Source organism: Anolis carolinensis, chromosome 2 (genome assembly GCF_035594765.1).
Source record: "Anolis carolinensis isolate JA03-04 chromosome 2, rAnoCar3.1.pri, whole genome shotgun sequence".
Taxonomy (NCBI): Eukaryota; Metazoa; Chordata; class Lepidosauria; order Squamata; family Dactyloidae; genus Anolis; species Anolis carolinensis.
Window position 1 is genome coordinate 232,536,090 of NC_085842.1, and position 21,353 is coordinate 232,557,442.

Here is a 21,353-nt window from a genome sequence, read left to right on the forward strand (position 1 = left end):
GTAAGATTTTGCATTTCTGTCAGTTTTTTTTTTGCTATGTTTAGCACTTTTCAAGAAGTATTTGTGCCTAATTATTTGTCTGTATTCATATCAAAATGGGTGCCATGATAATACAGAATCCAAGAAATCGGATGTAACTGCTTTGATTTTCCTGCTGTTTTGTTAGTACTCAAAGAATAAGAGAGACCCCCCCCCCCAGTGGAATTGCCTCTTTACACCAGGAAATGAGTTTTATATTGTGCATGCATGCAAATTAACTTCTTAAGGTCCATAGTATTTGATGACTTTAAAACAAGCTTGTAGAAGAAATAATATATTGAAATTTTTCAGGCTTTGAACAGGAGAAATGTGTGTGAATTCAATGCATGATATAAATGGTTTTTCAAGTCAAAATACTTGCATACTTCTGCCTAAATTGTCCCTAAATCCGTCAAGATTGATTTATCTGAGCATGTTCATTGCTTGATGTCTCAATTTGTAAACTTGAAGCTGAATGTGTCCCTATTGAACAATGTTTTGTATTGAGCTGACCCAGGGTGATTTTGAAAGTTCCATTGTTGGTGATTAAGTTGTGTTGGCTGATCAAGACATATTAGGTGTTCAGATTATGCAAGGATGAACATAATAGTTACACCACTTTTCTGTTGTTTTTCTTGTTGTCTTCCATGGGTTTGATGCAGATCTGTGCGTGGCACAGCTTTTCTATTTCTGTAGGTTCCTTCCACAAAATCTGGAACACTAACTTTAATAGTGTTGTGGTTTGCAAGTAACAAACAAACATATATTACACTGCAAGTTGAAATTTAGAATTGTAAGGGAATTGTTGCATTCGAATCTCATGTTTCTCTAAATTGCATTGTTTGTTCTTAAAATATTTTTGAATATTTTGAATGCTTTTGAGCAGAAAATGAATGAAAAATATATTATTGGTTCTAAGAATTCAGACCTGTTAGTTGTCAGATTAGATGTGGGATTGCAAATGGGCCTTAGAGATTAATGTTTGTTAGTGATGCTTATTATTTAAGGAAGAAGGTAGCATATGTTGAACCTGTTGAAAAGTTGTATGTACCTGGGTGATTAGTCACAGTGATATTTTCAAACTAAACTGTTATTCCAGTTAATAATAAGTTATACAAGGTTGTTTATCAGATTTGTTTCCCTGTGTCAATTGAATAGCATTTCTCATTCTACACAAATTTTTGTATGATTCTCATTTCCACTGCCAAGTACTGTATATGGTGTGACTACTGAGAAATAGTCCATGCATTTGGAGAAATTAGATGATCTTTACTATATTTATACAGATTCTTTAAAGAGTTATCATATTTATTTACACTGATTTTGTAAATAATTTTGTAATCATTTCTTTCATCAACTTTTGATCTATCTCATCTTTTTTTTGTTGCTAGCCACATCTTTTTTGGTCATTTGGTTCTCACTTATTTTGTATGCCACAGTGAAGTGGAATGGTCCCTAGAGTCTATGCAATCTTTAAGAGGGGCTATTGAGAGAACTGGCTAGCAAACCTGAATCTATGTAATGGGGTAACAATAGTCTGACTGATAAAGTTGTTTGCTGAGCTATATAGAAAAACAGCATTTGGTATTCTTCCTGAACTGACAGTTTTGCAGATCTACTGCGTATGTTTCCTGCCAACTACTTGTATTTGCATATTTTCCCAATAATCATAGTGGGAAGCAGTACCACACACTGTGTATATCCACTCAGAAATAAGGTGGAGTGGCCTTGAATAGTAACCATGGGCAGCCAGTTCAAAAATCTAACTATATTCTTGTAGTAGTAGCGGTAATGAGAGTATGACGATCCCAGCAACAGAATACTGCAGAACCCATATCCATGGGTTCATTTATCCACACATGTTTCTAGGAATTTTCTAGGTCCTTCAGGGGATTCAGTGATATTTTCCCCTGAAATGTGTCCTCTAGGTCCTTGTAGTAGGGGGGGGGAGGAGTTGCATTTCCAGCTTTTAAAAATTCATTTTAGCTGCATCAGCACTCCTTATTTTATTTAATTTGTAGCTTATCTTTCTCCCAATATGGGACCCAAATGCATCTAAACAATGCTTAGCACAAGGTTTTTGAAAAGATTTAAGTAGATAATTATGTTGAAATTAAACTTAAAACATTAAAAAAATATATAAATATTGGCCCACCCCATTAAAACTACTTGGAATGTGGAAGCAAATGAAAATGACATAAAAGCATCAGATGAAATGCCCATATTTTCTGCAAAATTAAGACATGGCAGGAAATAGAGTGGAATTTTCCATGAAAGTTGAACTAAATTAGTTTTAACTTTTGAGTAGTCTCAATTTGTCATTTTACCCCCATCCTGTTCATAGGCATTCTAAACTGTCTGAAACAGGCAATAAATAGCCCACTGCGGAGAAATCGTCATTAGGTTTTCCTTGATGAAACCTCCTTGTAGACAGAAGGTGGTCTTTCATTTCATTTCTAAGGAGGGTTTTTAATGACTGCTTCTCTTGGTGTGGGCAAAGGTTGTAAAACATGGAAGGGATGTGGCTAAATGGGCTCCTTTATTTTTATACCGTGGTTCTAGCTGTGTTGACAGCTATGACTAAAACAGTGTTTTCCGTTTTGTACTAGAAAGATATGGCATTGTCGCAAACTGCTTCAAGATGCATGGAAAGAATAAGCCGTGTAGAAATACTTAAACAAAATTTTCATCACCAAAATTATCTAAGTCAGTGGTTCTCAACCTTCCTAATTCACCGACTCCCTAATACAATTTCTCATATTGTGGTGACCCCCAGCCATAAAATTATTTTCATTGCTACTTCCTAACTGTAATTTTGCTACTGATACGAATCGTAATGTAAATATCTGATATGCAGGATGTATTTTCATTCCCTGGACTCAAATTTAGAACAAATACCCGATACACCCACATTTGAATACTGTTGGGGTTGGGGGGATTGATTTTGTCATTTGGGAGTTGTAGGTGCTGGGATTTATAGTTAACCTACAATCAAAGAGCACTCTGAACCCAGCCCACAATGGATCTGCACCAAACTTGGCATACTACCTACTTACATTGCCAACATTGAATACAGGTGGGGTTGTGGGGGGAGGTTGCTTTTGAATTCTCAGAGTTGTAGTTCACCAACACTCAGAGAGTGTAGATAAAGGTGGCGAGGTTATAGTCATCTAGATTGCACATTATGGAATATGTTATCATTTTCACATATCAACATGCTTTGTTTTAATGTGCAGAAACATATTTGGAAGCAAAGTATCTCAAGAACTGGAAACAACTTTGTTAAATTATAGCATTCTAAAGCTGTCCAAGAGCCCCCGGTGGCACAGCGGATTAAAGCGCTGAGCTGCTGAACTTGCTGACCAAAAGGTTGGTGGTTCGAATCCGGTGAGTGGGGTGAGCTCCTGCTGTTACCCCCAACTTCTGCCAACCTAGCAGTTCAAAAACATGCAAATATGAGTAGATCAATAGATACCACTCCGGCGGAAAGGTAATGGCATTCCATGCAGTCATTCCAGCCACATGACCTTGGAGGCATCTATTTATTTTATTTATTTATTTACAGCATTTATATTCCACCCTTCTCACCCCGAAGGGGACTCAGGGCGGATCACGTTACACATATAGGCAAACATTCAATGCTGGCTCTTAGGCTTAGAAATGGAGATGAGTACCAACCCTTAGAGTCGGACACAACTAGACTTAATGTCAGGGGAAAACCTTTACCTTACCAAAGGTGCCCAGAGTAATAGCACACAATCTTATCTTGTCTTTAGGTTTTCATTCACGCCCACTTTAGTGTGTTCAAACAATGTTTTTCTGCCGATAGTCCTAAACTAGGCTGGAATACACTAACCTAGTGCTACCTTTTAAAAGCCACAGTTTTTTTTTAAGTGAATGTACCTGCATTTAAATGTTAAACATGAAGGAAATCTATCTAGTGTCAGTATCAGGAGCAATGCTAATGTTTAACATACCACAAGCATTAAATATAAACTTGCAAAATTATCCAGAAGCCAATATTCAGGCTTCTTTAAGTCCCATGGGGCAACTTTTGTTGGCTCTCTTCAGTAGAATATAAGTGTACAATTGGAAGGGAGAGGAAACTCTATTAAAGTTTATGGCTATTGGGACTGTGTGAGAACAGCTCGTTCCACTTAAGATTCTAAAAAGCTTTGCTTTTATCTTTTGGGTTTTTTAAAAAAACCTGCTTTGTGAAAAATCTCAATAGCAGGATGTTTGATTTCATTAAAAATGGCCTTTCAGTTTCCTATGCTGGAAGGTGTAGCCTCTTGATTACAGAACATTTGACCCGATGTTCTTTGTCTGTGTGATAATGAAATATGGTGGTGGTCTCGTATTATTTACATAAGCTTAACTGTTACACAAACTGGAAATATTGAAACTGTAGATCATATTGTGGATTATTTCAGAGCTAAAGTTGCTGTTAACTGAGAAGCAAAGACAGTGGCGGCCTTCTTATACATTTACCATCAAAATCTCTATTGAATGGTGGATCAAACTTAGGGACTTACAATTTGGGGAAAGTATAATGTACTGCTTAATTTTGGGTTGGGTCTTCAATTTTCCTTCATAGATGAAAGGGTTCCTTCATCTACAGAAAGTTTGATTCTGTGTCTTGTTTCTACAGGCAGTTATGAACAAGAGAGGTTCAGCCAATTTTTAAAAAAGTTTTGGATAGCACAGGGAAAGGTTAACACCCCTATGGTGTTTGTTTTGCCCTTTTTCAGGAGATCACCTCACTTCCTATTCTTGTGGTCATTGGATTTTGAAAAATGTGGCTTATTGTGGAAACAAGGATTGGGGATAAAGCTTCAGTAGAGACCCCTCTTCCAGGAGTGAATTTCCCTTCTGTGGGAGTATATTTCTCTCACCTCACATTGTCTCACCTCTGTTCTTTACTATGAGTCATTTATAAGTCATATGTTTGTAACTCAGGGACTGCTTGTATTGGCAATTGTAACTGAGCACCTGAAGACCATATGGTCCCATAAAATCTGCTCCAATGTGGAAAAAAATGTAGATCCTTATTAGCTAAAGAAATCCTCTCTTTTTCCAGGGCGGAAGGTTAGTTGTGGGAATGGTGCATTGTTCAAGCACAACTCATAGCATTCATTATCATTGGATGTGCAGCTAGGGTTACTAGGAGTTGTAGTCCAATAGCAATTTTGTTGGGGATTGTAGATGTTAAACGGAAGCTCTTATATGTGCCTGAAAACCCAAAGTCACCCTGCAGGGTAATGACATACCGCTCAGAATTGTAGAACAAATAACACAAGAACTTTACTAACTTTAAGAGGTAAACAGAGCAGTGGTATTTACAGTAGTCCCTCTGATTGCTTACAGAGATCAATAGTCATTAACAGTTCTTTTTAAAATACATAAATCTGCTTCATTGCCTCAGAACAGAGCCGGCCCTAGGTATTTTTCAAGTGTAGGCGAACAGAATTTTGGCACACCCCCCCCCCAAACCAATAACTGAAAAATAAAAGCGTTGGATAAGCGAAAATGTTTGATAATAAGGAGGGATTAAGGAAAAGCCTATTAAACATCAAATTACATTAAGATTTTACAAATTAAGCACTACTAAAACATCATGTTTTACAACAAATCAACAGAAAAGCAGTTCAATACCTTGCGGAGGCAGGCCGCAGGAGACAGGAGTTGCCTCGATGGCGCCCCCAACAAGATGGCGCCACAGGCAACTGCCTAGTTGGCCTGGTGGTTGAACCGCCTCTGCCTCAGAAATATCAAGGACTCAGAGAGCAGGCAGCCATCTTGTCTCCAGGCTGTATCTCAGTCAGCTTACACACTTTCTCTGAGGTAAACCTACTCAAACCAGTTCTTCAGCATCATGACAGAAAAAATATCCAGTCAAATTCTTAGCTCTTTACAGGTTCAGCCAATCAGCTTCTTACACTTAGTTTTCCAGTAAAAATTTCAGTGTCTTTACAAACCATAACAAATTTTACCTCTAACAGTGAGTTCACCAGTAGTAATGAAACAGAAACCCATATAGTTTAAAATACAGTGGTCCTCCCTTGGTGCCTGCTGGGGTTTGGTTCTAATAATAATAATAATAATAATAATAATAATAATAATAATAATAATAATAATAATACAACTTTATTTCTAGACTGCCCTCTCTCCCCAGGGAGACTCAGGGCAGTTAACATACATATAAAACGTATTCAGTGCTACGACTGCATTACTTAATATCAAAAAGTATAAAATAACAATAACATACTTCTTATAATAAAAATTCCAGATTAGAAAGAACAATACATTTAAACATAACAATCAGTTAAAAAAAATTATTGCACAGAATGTATACCCGGATCGAATTAAAATGACCAAATTGCAGAAGGTGTCTGGTATTCACTCTAATTCCATTTAGACCATTACCTCTATAAGGTGATGGCTATGTTAATCCTCCTCCTCTCCGTACGCTAAGGTATATAGATGTGTCTTCAACAGTTTCTTAAAGGAGAAGGAGGGTGGGGGCCATTTTTATTACTTTAGGGAAGTTCCAGAGGCAGAGGGCGATCACAGAGAAGACCTCCTCTCTTGTTCCCACCAGCTGGGCTTGTGACTGGGGTGGGACTGAGAGCAGGGCCTCCTCCACTGACCAAAGTACCCAAAATGTCTGAGATCCACCCCCTGTGGATACCAAAATCCATGGATGATCAAATTCTATTATGTACAATGGCGATTTTACTACATCTTGGCAGGGGGTTGGACAGGATGGCCCACAAGGTCTCTTCCAATTCTGTGATTGTATGATTCTATAGTAAAATGGAATGTTTTATATACAATAGAAAAATCCTAATTGAAAAATTACTTGGGGATTTTTTTAAAAAATCAAGCCATGGAATCCATGGATACAGAGGGCCAAGATTTCAAATTTTGAAATAAGTGATTGAGCGACACTGTTGAAAACTGTTTTCATTTTCAACACCTGATTAAAGTAAGGGGATTTTTGAGCTGCATTTAAGTGGATAAAGACTTTGAAAACTTTTATGTAATTTTCATGACCATGTCAGCGACCATCAAACTAAAATGATGAACAGTTCTATTCTGTTAACTCAGTCAGATGCTCACTGCATGAAGAATCATTCAGAAGACTATGTGAAACTATTATTACTCATGATTTGTCCATATTCCAAAAGATGAGGATGAGGGCTTGAAGTATGTTAGCTTTTTATCTGCTAGTTAATTAAAGGAAGTGAGCAACTATTCCTATTGCTAGTTTTAAAAAAAAAGAATACGACAAGATAAGACAGGTTTTGATCTGCAAAGAACTCCTGGGTCGAAAAGTACAATTATAGAAAGTTTTTGATAGAAAGTTACAATACAACCAAAATTTAGCAGTCTTAAATGCCAAAGATTTTCAGTGGTGCTCAGCTATGCTTACCTATAACTAGATCATGTCTTTCACCAATTTATTCACAGAAAGCAGCAAAATACTGCAAATCTTAAATTGTTCACATGTGTAGCTTTAATTTCCAATGGGTCAATGTACACAAATTTTGTTTTATGCATAAAATTATTGAAAATATTGTCTAAAAATAACTTAAGGCTATATGTATAAGATCTCTATATCAATCTTTATTGCTGTCTGAAGACCCAGTTTGCTCAATGGAAAATACCTGTATTTGCAGGTAACTTGGAGATGGTACCCCAAATTGAATACAAAATTCATTTATATTTTATATAGATAAGGTCTGTATAAATACATGGAGCCCCTGGGCTGCTGAACTTGCTGACCAAAAGGTTGGCTATTTGAATCGGAGGAGCAGGGTGAGCTCCTGCTGTTAGCCCCAGCTTCGAAAACATGAAAAATGTGAGTAGATCAACAGGTACCACTCCGGTGGGAAAGTAATGGCACTCCATGCAGTCATGCAGGCCACATGACCTTGGAGTGGTCTACGGACAATGCTGGCTCTTCGGCTTAGAAATGGAGATGAGCACCAACCCCCAGAATCGGACATGACTAGACTTAATGTCACGGGAAAACCTTATATACCTTTAAACCTTATATACCTTTAGGTTTATATACCTTATAAACCTTTACCTTATATAAAAACATAAATGATTTTTGTATTCAGGTTGGGGTGCCATCTCCAAGTTACTTGCAAATACATGTACAGTAGAGTCTCACTTATCCAACACTCGCTTATCCAACGTTCTGGATTATCCAACACATTTTTGTAGTCAATGTTTTCAATACATCGAGATATTTTGGTGTTAAATTTGTAAATACAGTAATTACTACATAGCATTACTGCGTATTGAACTACTTTTTCTGTCAAATTTGTTGTAAAACATGATGTTTTGGTGCTTAATTTGTAAAATCATAACCTAATTTGATGTTTAATAGGCTTTTTCTTAATCTCTCCTTATTATCCAATGTATTTGCTTATCCAACGTTCTGCCGGCCCGTTTACGTTGGATAAGTGAGACTCTACTGTATTTCAAAATCTGAAAAAATCCAAAATCCCTTAAACTTCTGATCCCAAGCATTTCATATAAGGGATACTCAACCTGTATAACAATATGCCTTCTGATTCAGTTGTGCAAAGGTGTTCCTACGAGATACCATCCTGGCTGCACCCTTTCTGCTATCTATATCAAGTATGCTAATAGAATAAATTTACTCCTTTACTAAAATAGAAGGGAATTTACACATATTTTCTTCATTTGAAACCTAGGGTTTTTAATGATCTCAGCACATTTTGGTTCATTAAAAAAGCAAATTGAATGATTGAACTATCAATATTTATTGATACATGGGCCTCACAACTTCCCTATTTTTGCTCCCCATAACCCTGTGCAGCTGGAAAGAAACTTTTAGCTAACAGGGTCTCTGGATTATTGTGGTTTGAACATAAATGGTAATGTCGCTGCATGCAGTCATGCAAGCCACATGACCTTGGAGGTGTCTATGGACAACGCTGTCTCTTCAGCTTAGAAATGGAGATGAGCACCAATCCCCAGAGTCGGACACGACTAGACTTAATGTCAGGGGAAAACCTTTACCTTTACATAAATGGTTTGATTTTGCAAATTACCAACTGAAGCAACATTTCTAGATAATTTAGAACTTTTTGCTTTTGGGTTTTCAAGGCAAGATTTGTTAAGAGAGAGGTTGCCTTTGCCTTCCCCTGAGTCTGAATGACTATGGCTTCACCAAGGTCACCCAGTGGGTCCCCTTGGCCAAGTGAAACTCTCCAGAGTTTCAGTTCAGTGTTTAAACCACTCCACCATGCTGGCTCTATAGTGGTTATATACATATTGGTGTTAAATTATGCTTTATAAACAGAATTATCCTGATATAGTCACAACCTTGCTTAGATGGAGTAAGCCCTTGGATGGCCCCTGGGCTTACTCCTATTATTATTACTATTACCGTGGGTTATATGTTGTATGTTTATGTGTTAAATATTTTGAAATGACCAATGGGCAAATCAATAAAATGTATTGTTGTCATACAAAGTTATTATTATTATTATTGTTATTATTATTGTTATTATTATTACTACTACTACAAAGGCTGGGTAGCCAGGTGTTGGAGGTGCTTTATTATGCTTTTCCTACATGGCAGAAGGAGATTGGACTGGATGTCCCCTGAAATTTTCCACTGAAATACTATTAAATTTATGTTGGTTAAAATTGTACTTCATTTTAAATATTTATTGTTTTTTCCTTTTTTTGCACTACGAATGAGATATGTGCAGTGTGCATAGAAATTTGTTCATTTTCAATTTGTTCACACAAACACTCTCCATCCGTCTGCCCATACCTGATATATATACATTATACATATATAATTAATATATAATCAAATATATAAACATTTATTGGGACTCCGTGAGAAGCTTTTGCTTCAAAAAGGGCTCCATGGCTGAAAATTTTTGAGAACCTCTGCTCGAATAGGAAGTCCCCAATGCCTCACATAAGCAATCTAGGATTCAGTTACCATATAGATTACTAATGCTATATTTTTTTAATTTCACTAAGTTATCAGTATAGGCAACAAGAAATGCAATGGATCGAAAGGGCTAAAATATTATTTTTAAAAATCCATAAAACATAACTTTCCCTGAAAACATTTTTGCCAGAATTTCCACCTAACATGCATCAGGGGGAAAAGAGTGTGGCGTCATTTATTTATTTTCCACCCTGCAAGTTGGGGAAATAGTTTTTCTTAATCTTTTTATTAATACTCATGTCACATGCTAGTTTATTATAACTTCATAGCAGATGTTATATTCTAGGAAAATTTGTATTATTTAATCATCCTTCCGTATGTAGATATTGTTTCTTCTAAGTCTTGAGCCAGTTTGATCCTACCAATTATTCCCAGTGCAGTTATGAAAGTAATGTATTGATTTTCAGTGTTGTCTGGCTTTACTTTTACTATTCATCCTCTTCCCCCCACCACCCCCGCAAAAAAAGACCCAAAAAAAAACACCTTGTTTTTCTTAGTTGGATATTAAGGGTACAAAATAATGTCATACAATTTGCCTTTTCTAGATTTTTTCCCATTTGCCACTCTAAATTCTGATTCAGCAGGTCCTCCAGCTCTTAAGAATAGATTTTGGAAATAACGCAGAGGGTCCACTGAGAGGAGAGGATTGCGTTATTCTGCTATTGAACAAACACTCTAAATCATAAGTCGTTTTCTTGAGAGGAATCATATCTGGAAATACTCCAGTGGTAGGATATCATTTCATCTCATTTTTCTGAGTAATAGGGACACTTGATTTATTAAAATTAAAGCATTTCTTCTTTAAAGAATGTACCTAAAATATTCTCACTATGTAACTCCCTATCAATATTGTATGTTTCTGTGAAGCAAGAGGGTGATGGTAGCTCTGTTACTCATAGGGTAACCTATATAAGCAGCCTTTTGTTGTAGAGCCAGAGTAGGCAAGTACTGGGCAGATGCAACAGTGACACTGGCAGGGATCTCTCAAATGTCAGTGGCACCACAATTAAAACTTTTTAGGACAGATTGAACATCACTAATCTGGAATTCCAACATCTAAAATACTCCAGAACCTGATATTATCCACATGGGTGACTGAGAAAGGGACATCTTCACTTTCAGATAATTCAATATACATACAGTTTTTTTAATACACAAAATTATTTAAAATATTGTATAAAGGTACCCTCATGCTATGGTGTATAAGATATATATAAACCATACATGAATTTCATGTTTAGATTTGGATCCCATCTCCAAGATATATTTATCATTAAATACTTAGATGCAACTACGGACATTCCAAAATCTGGGGGAAATCCAAAACCCAAAACACTTTTAATCCCAATCATTTGGGATAGGAGATACTCAACCTGCACTGATGCATCAGTAAACACGTATGAATATCTGTTAACCCTTTGATGAGACAATTCAAAATGAAGCAAGAGAAATATTTGAAATATATTAAAGTATTTCTAATATTCAAAATGTTAGAAAGATTGTTGTTGTTGTTGTTGTTGTTGTTGTTTATTACCCACCTCTTCTTATGGCTCGAATTAGGAAAAGTAATAGATTTGAAGCTGATAATATAAAGTAAAAGATCTAAGATGCTGCCTTAGATATATACAAGAACTCCTTTGGGTATAAAATTTCTGTGCCTTTGCCTTTCTATCCTGTATGACTTAGTGGTTTGAATGTTAGAGTAGGATGCTAGGACACTAGGACTTAAAACCCTATTTAGCCATGGAAATTCATTGGACAGGTCACTCTCAGCCCCAAACGAAGGCAAAATGAAACTCCCGCTGAACAAATTTGCCAAGAAAACCCCATGATAGGTTCACCTATTATGCCATAAGTAAGAAACAACTTGAAGGCATACAACAACATCAAGCATTCAGTAGTGTTGTGCATGGTATTTGTTTTATCTGTTTCATTCGTGTTTTCATTTTGTACCGTCCATTTGTTTCAGATGAAACAAAAGGTGGCACGAAAGAGAAAGCTGCACAAACACTTTGCTTTGCTTTTGTTTTCAGTTCTATGCAAACTTCTTCATGTGTTAGAGGAGGAGGTGTTCCTTGGCAAGTTGGAGGCCAAGGAAACAGTGACATGGACTGAACAGGGAGGCTATATTAAGGGGGTACTGCCCCTAAAGCAGCCATTGTGGTCGCGTCCTTTGCTGCTGCTGCTGCTGGGTGCTGGTGGGCTGGCTGGCTTGCTCTCTCTCCACTTGGCTTGGCTTGCTGGATGCCTTGCCTTGCCTTTTGACTTGCCTTGCTGGTGAGGGCACTGGGTAAAGATTTGGGTTTTATTTTTTGCCTGGCTGCTTGGCATATTTTTAATTTTTTTTTCTTTGAAGGGAAGGGGCTGGGATTTTTGAAGTGATAGGGGTGGATTTGGTTTTTTTTTAAAAAAAAATTTCAACGGAAAGAAATTGTTGGGCTTCCCTTCTCTGTTTAGAAATCAAACCTGTCTCTCTCTCTATAACTCGTCCTTGGAAAAATTACTTTTTATTTCTACCTATCTCTCTGTATTGTCTGTGGCTTGCTCCTCCCTCTCCTTTGAGCTGTATAGAGAACAAATACAATAGGATAGTCTTATTATTTGTTATAGATTACATATATTTTTGAAAGCAAAGACATTTTGGGCTCCTGTCTCTATTCAAACCTTCAGTCTCTCGCTAAAACTGGCCCTTAGGAGAACTATAATTATTTTCTCCCAATGGTCCAAAAATGTTTCTTTTTTCAGGACACGAGACAAAAATCCAATTCAGATAGACACCCTATTTTCAGAAGCAGAGACAAAAACAAAAATGAGCCAAAACAAATGAAACTGAACAAAACGAACAGCGATTCCATACAGCTGCACGCCACTAGTATTCATTCCTGTCCCTTGCCAACAGAGGTGCTTTCTATTTTAAAATATCACTACATGAAGTAGTTACACAGTATGATTTCTAGTTTTTATTGTACGTTATATGAACTTGTCCATTATACCTGTAAAGGAATATGTTTCATTGACACTTGTAGGAGTTTGAGATAGAACTATATTTTTAAAGTTATGAAAAAAGACTGAACTTGTGATATCAAAGCTGTTTTGTTTGATATATTTTTATGTTCAGAATACTGCTGTCATACAGTAAAACAGCCTATTAAACATTCTACTGGGAATCATGTTATGGCAGTGTCTAACTGAACTATGCTGCGTCTCTTTATTGCCTCTTTTTTCCCTAGCAGTGAAAATCTGCTTACTAAATGTTGTTATTCTATTCCTTGGTGCACCGTTTCAACTCGAATTGTAACATCTACAGTAGGTTGATATAGTCCAGATTTTATTACCGTTTTATATACTAGATGTAGAGCCATCAAATATGCTGTTGTTTTTCCTTCAGTTTAAAATATGGGGGGGGGGGGGGGGTTGCTTCAAAGGATTGCAGCTAAATGTCCCATGTAATTGATGAGATTAATTTATATCTGAACATTTCCTGTTCAGAGCTTAAAATGCCTCAACTAAAAGCCGTTTTTGCTTCATACATCATATATTCACAACTGTACTGATCAAAATGAGTGATTGCTTCAACTTTCTTTTTATTGGGCAGGGTACAAAGAGCCTGAGCTCAGCATGCATTCAGAAAAAGACATTGGCATGTATTTTGGAACTTGGTTTGGAGGGGGCGGATCTGTCTAATCAGTTACCAGCAATTTAAGTTCTCTCATCTTCCCCCTCTTTCCTCACCCCCTAGCTCCTCCTGAATTACGAAAAGGTTGTATTGTATTGCTTGGGTGAAGAGCTGGCAGAGTTGATTAAATATTATGCTAGATCTTAGTATGTTAGGGAACTTTGGTTCCTTAATCAAAAAGGCATTTTCTGCATGCTGATGAAAACTAGGAATATGAAGAGGTGTGATCATGTCATGGTGATCATGTGAAAAGATGTGGAGTGGGTAGAAAGCTAACTCTCCCAAATGCATTCCCCACTTCATGCTTTATCAATCCAGAAGGTCTCAGTAATCTCTGATGCTCCTTTATAATCCTGTATTTGAGTTACACACAGTTGACACCATACTCTGTTCACAGTTGATCTCATCTAATGGTGGAACAATTGCAGGCCACTGTTAAATTAATCGCATAAATGCTAACAAGAACTATGTGTCTGGATTACTTCTGTGGAAGGTAAACGGAGATGAGTGATAGTGTGGGAAAGCATAAGATCTTGGTTAGCATTTCTTCATTCTCATATACCCTAGAAATTTGAATTTAAAAAATCAATCTAGAAAACCTGGGTTGACTTTTCTATGTGAGTATTGTACCTTCACTTTTAGGAAAAAGGATACATCCTGTTCTCTGAGTGGAGTGGCAAAAATCGAGAGCTTAGTCCATCCCAGAAGAACCTAAAATAAGCATAATGTCACCACTTCTGGCTTTTCTGAAAACCCACATAGGAAAACAGTTTCAGGGGTGACTGGTTCTCTGAGGTGGCATTTGGTGCTTTCCCCTCTCCACATAATGACCCTTGACTTATCCATGGGTCATATCATAATCCATAATTTTAGCTCCAAAACCCACCCTTGATTTATACATGAGGTCAGCTTATACATGAGTATATATGGTAGTGTTGCACTCTAGCACTGGAACATCCTCCTCACCCAGCACCACACCAGAGTCCAATATTCCAATAAAAGAATGTTTATTAAAGAAAGGTTATAAAAAGGAAAAAGTCAAAATACAAAAGTAAATATATAAAATGCACTTCTCAAAAGACACCAGAGTTCAGTAACAGTAATCCAAAAATGCCAGGTTAGAACACAAAACCAAGAGATCCAAAAGCATAACATTAATCCAAAGGTATATCCATGAACCTGAAGACAGGAACTTCTCCAAGGTAAATTTTCCAAAGATATATAGGCATAAACAAGAACATGAAACAGGAACCATGGCAATACATGAATCAAGAGTTTGGAATCATAACCAGGAGACAGATCTCCTTTAATAAGGTTGTCTTCTCTGAAAAGCCTGAAAGCAAACCACTTACTTTAAGCCCTCCAAGACACCCATGAATCCTCTGAGAATATCTAGTCTGCTGACTTTGCATGCCCTGCGTTCTCAGGTCTAATCTATTATCCCTTGAAAACTACTCCTCTTCCCAAGGCCTTTTCTCAAGGGAACTGGTACTTTCATTTTCCCTTGTTGCCTGGGAACAGGCTGAAGAATCCAAAACATCAGCCTTATCTGCCCGCAATTCCCTCCGAACACTCACAGACACCTCATTTTGGAACCCATCATCCCCCTCATTCTCTGAACATTCAGAAAAAATCCTCTGATGCTTGCCTGACTGCAACAGGTAGTTGGAATGTGAACTCACCCCAGCAGAGCTAAAATTAGAAGCATGTTTTATTCACAAAGCTCAGATTATTTTCTTTATACACAACCAAAATTATGACTCAGAAGATCAACAAGTAGTACCCATTTACCCCATATTCCACGCAGGATAAATACTCCATCGTCCTCTGAATCAAGAGTGATTGAAAGTCTTGATTGCACCTGATGCAGAAATTGGGCAGAAATTACTTGCTTCCTCCTCCCCAATAGTGGCTGATTAGAAAGAACTAATGAGCCATGCAGACAGACCCACAGCATTCGTGTGCTTCTCTTTGGGCAACATCTTTAGGCTCTGAAAACCTCTGCTTAAAAAGATATGGCACACTGTTAGTCCTTACAGCATGTTGGAGACATCTTTTTGCACACAATTTCAGAATGACTAAACTTGATGGAATGCTCATGATCTCTCCAATTGGTATATTCAATCTGTGGTACTTGGTGAGACTAATTTAGTTAGCAAGGAAGGGTCCCTTCTGTGCATTGCTGGTGGGCCATGTCATTGAGCGATCACAGCTGGGAAGTAGTTTCTTCTGCATATTAGACTTCCAAGGGGTGGGGAATGCACAGCATCTTTGGGACAGGCTACCTTACAAACTACTGTGGCACTTAGATTTAAGAGACATAAAACCGATGGCCAACTGTAGCCAAATTCATTTGGCAAGCGTTATTGGTGCTCGTTAGACAAGCCAAAGGGGAACAGAGCAGGAGTCTTTGAAATAGATTGCTGCAGAGATTTGCAGTTGATTTTATTCTCTTACAACAGATTGGTATGAGAATCTGGTAGTTTTCCAGACATTGTCGAACTGCAAATCCAAGCATTCCTGCCATTGCTTATGCTGTTTGGAGTGATAGAGATATTGCAGTCCAGGAATAGAGATGTTCCACCCTGGAATAGAACTTTTGTGATAGAAAGGGCTGCTTGCTCTTTTTGAAAGATAAGAAGGTATCTTTACTGATTGTGAAAATGCACTTCTAATCAGAGTATGTTTAAAATTTGTTTAAAATATATTGGTAATTAAGAGAAGAATGTGAAGAGGAAGTTTTTAAGAGGTGATAAAATACTCTGTTATCTCCATGGAAACATTTTAAATGGAGAGTTGAGAGAGAGTTGGTGATGGCCTAACACTATAGAAGAAAATTTTACAGATAACTGATGCAAATGGATAGTAAAGTAGCAGGGGACTTGTTGAGATTTTAAACCTAGTTATTTTATTTTTAATGAAAAAGAGCAGGGTTTGTGATGATAAGATTGTAAAGTTTATTGCTCTGGATCACCTTGCTTAAATTAGTACTTGAAGTAACGAATGAGCATTTTCAACCAGTACATGATTCCATAGCTACTCTTAACAATCACAAAATAACCATTTTTAAACACCATGATCATGTAGAAGAGAATTGGTTGTGTATTCCAGTCAGCAGACTTTTCCATTGTATAAATACACTTTCTATTAATAGAACCTGACCTGGAGCACTTTTCTTAATGTAGCCTTACTCCATTCTGTGATTTTTTAAAAGAGACCACCCATTGTATGGGTGCATTTACGGGTAAACACTGGGTATCAAGATCCCATTTAACTGTCATGTGAAAGAGAAATTTGTAAAAAGAGAATAAGTTTGTGTAGGAAGTCTGCTAGAGAAGATAGATAAACACACATGCATATGAGTGTGTAAAATATATTTTAAACAACTTTGTTAGCAAAATTTGCTTTGGCAGCAAACCATAGGAGTAGAAAACTCCTGCAAGAAAAACATCACAGTTTCAGCCAAAGAAAACATTTTCTGTGCCTGGTAGCATTGCTTGAGTTATTAATACTATTTTCAGCTCTTTTTGATCACATACATTTTAAGAAGACAAATATTCAGTAGGGATCCCATACATAAACAACTAGTGTTCCCTCTCCATTTCAAGACTCCTACAAGGTGTTGTTTGAAATTCTAGAACAAGTTGCCATAGTTGTAACCATTTAATTTGCAAAGCATTGTTGAAGAACTTTCTAGTTTAAATCATAAAACATTCAGTGATTCATAAAGTACGGTGCTAGTTACTATAAAACAGCCCAATTATTCCTTAACATCAGAGCAGGTAATCAAATCGTAGTTGTGATACCCATTCATTCAAGCTCTCTTGACAAACATCTACACATCTTTGTCAATGGTAGGACTGACACAACTTGTTACCAGCTCCTCCCATTGAATTTAGTATTGATGATGAGCATTCTTGAATATGCAGATATCTTACAAATATTTGATACTCAACATTTGAGTATATTTCACTCAACAATTCTTGGTATAACTTTCAGCACTCTGTATTGCAGTAGCATTTTGTTCACTTTCACCCAGGAAGCATCCCACTGAATAAGCAAAAATAAGTAATTGTTTTATTCAGAAAGTGTACAGCTGATATCCATACTTCATTGTTACTTTCTTCTTTCAATCAACTAGGAAATCACAGATTTGGGTTGAGGTTGACAAGACAAAATTGTTGAAAGGGATGTGTGCAACTCAAATTAGCCAAAAGTTCCTTTTTGATATAAAATACAGAGGAGAAGCATAATAAGTCATTTAAATATATATATTTATATATTTCCTAGTTCTGACGACTTCAGATATCAGTTATGAGGAACAGCTAAATTGCTATACACGATTTGTGAGTAGATACAATTGTTGTATATATACATTCTAGATATTAAAGTATTTCTATATTATCTATTCACCTTCTTTACAAAGTTAATTCTCATTACATTATTTTATTTTTCTCCCTCCTCCACCACCCTTCCTCCCCCCTCCCCCAATTTTCCTCTATATCTTTATCTTTAACCATGAACACAGTTTTCTTAATCTTTGTACAATACCTATACTGGCTTCACCATCTTCTTCTATTCATTTCATATACATCTCCAATTTCTCCTTAATTTCTTCTGCTTTATCCTCATGTATACTTTCCCAAACTACACATGCTATAATGTCAAATTGTATTTGCTCAAATAAATAGTTATTCCAGTTTTCAAAACTCCATTTTTTTCATCTCTCCATCTCCAGGCTATTACCACCTTTCCTGCTAGGCCTATTGCTTTGAATAAATCTTGAATCTTTGCACCCATGTTTTTGTTCCCTATTATTGCCATTAACATAAATTCTGTATTTACCTGGATTGGTACTTTGAATAATTTCTACATTTTTTATTATCTTTTCCCAAAATGTTACATTTAGACATTCCGACCACATATATGTGTACCAACCTTTTTCTACTTTACAATGCCAACATATTGGGCTTAGCCCTGCTCTCATATTTGATAGCTGGGCTGGCGTCCTATACGATTTCCATATAAATATTCATTCTAACTCTTTGTATTTTTCCAATTTAATTTTCTTAATCCCCTTCTTTATTTCCTCTATATTTATTCTGTAGTGTTCTTACTATATCTATTCATCGACTTTTATCATCATTTTGTATATTTCTCCTACTAATCCTTTATTTTCTCTCCTCTGAAGCACTTTTGTTGAGCACAGATGTTTGTTAAATTAAAATCGCTTTTTAACATTTTGTTTTCAGGTTTTGTGCACTTAATCCATGTATTGTGGCAGATAACAGATAACACCTAGTAATCAGAATTGTATCACTTGCTGAGTACAAGCCTAGTATTTTCAATGATTTCTTGACCTGTTGTGTTATCATCTTGTTTCATATCTAAATGCAATAGCCCAAGATCTGAAAAATGATCATGGTGTATTAGTGCACAGTCATTTTGAAAATTGAGTTGTGTGCTGAGCTATTTTTTTTCTTTACTATGTAAAGAGCAATGTAATCAATATTATTGACATAAATGTTCTTAAAAACCTTTACTTTTCTCTTAAATCTAGTAGATATTAGTTTGATTTCTCTCTCATTGTGCTATAATAATAAAAGGTGTGAGAATTTTGTGTAAAGCTGTTCTTAACTCTATATATTCATTATTCAGTCCATTCATCTTAAATGGGTGGCATGCATTTACTCACCTTTATGCATTAGTTTATATGTGTTTGGTGGTTGTGATATCAGTGGACTGGTGAATCTATTTTATTCTGAACTTTAAAGGAGCTATCCAAGAAATTCTGTGTGTGTGTGTGTGTGTGTGTGTATATTCCACTCTATCACCTCAAGGGGACTCAGAGTGGATTACAGGTACATATATGGCAAACATTCAATGCTGTTATACAATTGACAAAGACAGACAATAACATAAACAGAAGCAAGGCTTTTCCTCATTTTTCACTTTTGGCATCTGGAGGCTGTGCTCGACTTGGCCATGGGGAGGTGTTGTTGTTCCATTCTTCTGTGCTGGGGAGCTTGTCGTCCATTGATGCCTTCCATCAGCATGTTTTTCGAACCACTTGAACTGCTGACCTTCCAGTTGGCAAGATCTTTCTGTAGCTTTACGGTTTAACCCGCTGTGCTAGCTGTGTAGCTGAACCTATTTGGGGAATAGGACTTGTAATTAAGTATGGGCTTATACCTAAGTAAATCACCACAAAAGAAACTGACAAAAGACCATACTAAATGAAGTACTGAAAGAATATATAATTATGAATTATGTACAATTACAGTAGAGTCTCACTTATCCAAGCTAAACGGGCCGGCAGAAGCTTGGATAAGCGAATATCTTGGATAATAAGGAGGGATTAAGGAAAAGCCTATTAAACATCAAATTAGGTTATGATTTCACAAATTAAGCACCAAAACATCATGTTATACAACAAATTTGACAGAAAAAGTAGTTCGATACGCAGTAATATCATGATGTAATTACTGTATTTACGAATTTAGCACCAAAATATCACGATATATTGAAAACATTGACTACAAAAATGGCTTGGATTATCCAGAAGCTTGGATAAGCGAGGCTTGGATAAGTGAGACTCTACTGTACTTAAAATGCATTTTTAAAATAACCGGTTATTCAAATTTCAACCGTGTATAGATATAGATGGCATAAACATCCAGAGATTTTGGTTTCCATGGAGGAGTCCTGCAATCAAATTCCAGGAGATACTAAGGACTTGCACTATGTCTGTTCTAGAAAAGGCTGCTCTTGTTAAATTCTTACTGTCAATGTAATGCTGAAAGGCACAGAAACCCTGGTGACAAGAAAGTAGTACAATTTAAGTATTTGAAGCAAGAGACAAGTGTTTTCCCCCAACATAATATTTCAACTTGCTGCTCACAGTTTGTTTTGGCTGTTGACAATGAGTAATGCTGCAAAGCTTTGTACAGGAGCGATAAACATAATTTCTAATGTTTTTTATTGTTACAAGTCCCTCTCATACTAGACAGGAGGGCAGAAAGGGAAGAAAGTACGGGGGCAGAGACAAAAGGTGACATGGGCATGAGGCCAAGCAAAGCAAAAGAGCAAAGAAGCAGGAAACTTAAGGAAGAGAAAATAGAGAATCACAGGGTGAGGGAGATACGGCAAAGCTTGACAGTTCAGAGAAAGGCCTGGACTGCTGCCCAGCTCAGTGTAACACTCTCCCTCCATAAAGCCAGCCTTGATGATGTCAGTTTAGTACACATTTCTTTTTTGTGTTGTGCCTTTCCCCAGTCTGCTTGTTGTTCATCTTCTTCAGTATATCTGTGAATGCCTATCAGCTCTTATTCTCTGGATAACTCTTATTTTTATCACACCTAGGGGATAGTCTATTGCATTAATGAGCATGTTATGATTGAGCCTCATGGCTCTGTTACTGACAGACGTGGGCGTAAGACTCCTCGGGAGTCAGATACTCTCGAGGAGCGAGAGAGAAAAAGACTGCGAGACATATTTGCAGCACCATCTGACGAAGAATCTTTCGAAGGGTTTACGGAGAGAATGGAGGAGGGGCTGGTTAGCTCAGAGGAGGATGAGATGGATTGGACTCGGGTAAGGGAGGAATTGGGTGCCACTGGCCATGATGGGACAGAAGATGAATGGGGA

General features: G+C 36.9%; 1 protein-coding gene and 1 long non-coding RNA gene across 4 annotated transcripts in view; both read left to right on the plus strand.

The window, feature by feature from the left end:
* mllt3 (MLLT3 super elongation complex subunit) overlaps positions 1-21,353 on the plus strand; it is a 163,084-nt gene that overhangs the window by 113,221 nt on the left and 28,510 nt on the right. The window lies entirely within an intron of this gene.
* Positions 7-21,353, plus strand: part of LOC134296588 (uncharacterized) — a 31,232-nt gene continuing 9,885 nt past the window's right edge. The window contains exon 1 of the long non-coding RNA XR_010003383.1: positions 7-21,095. This is a non-coding gene — a long non-coding RNA (uncharacterized LOC134296588). The remainder of the gene's footprint in view (positions 21,096-21,353) is intronic.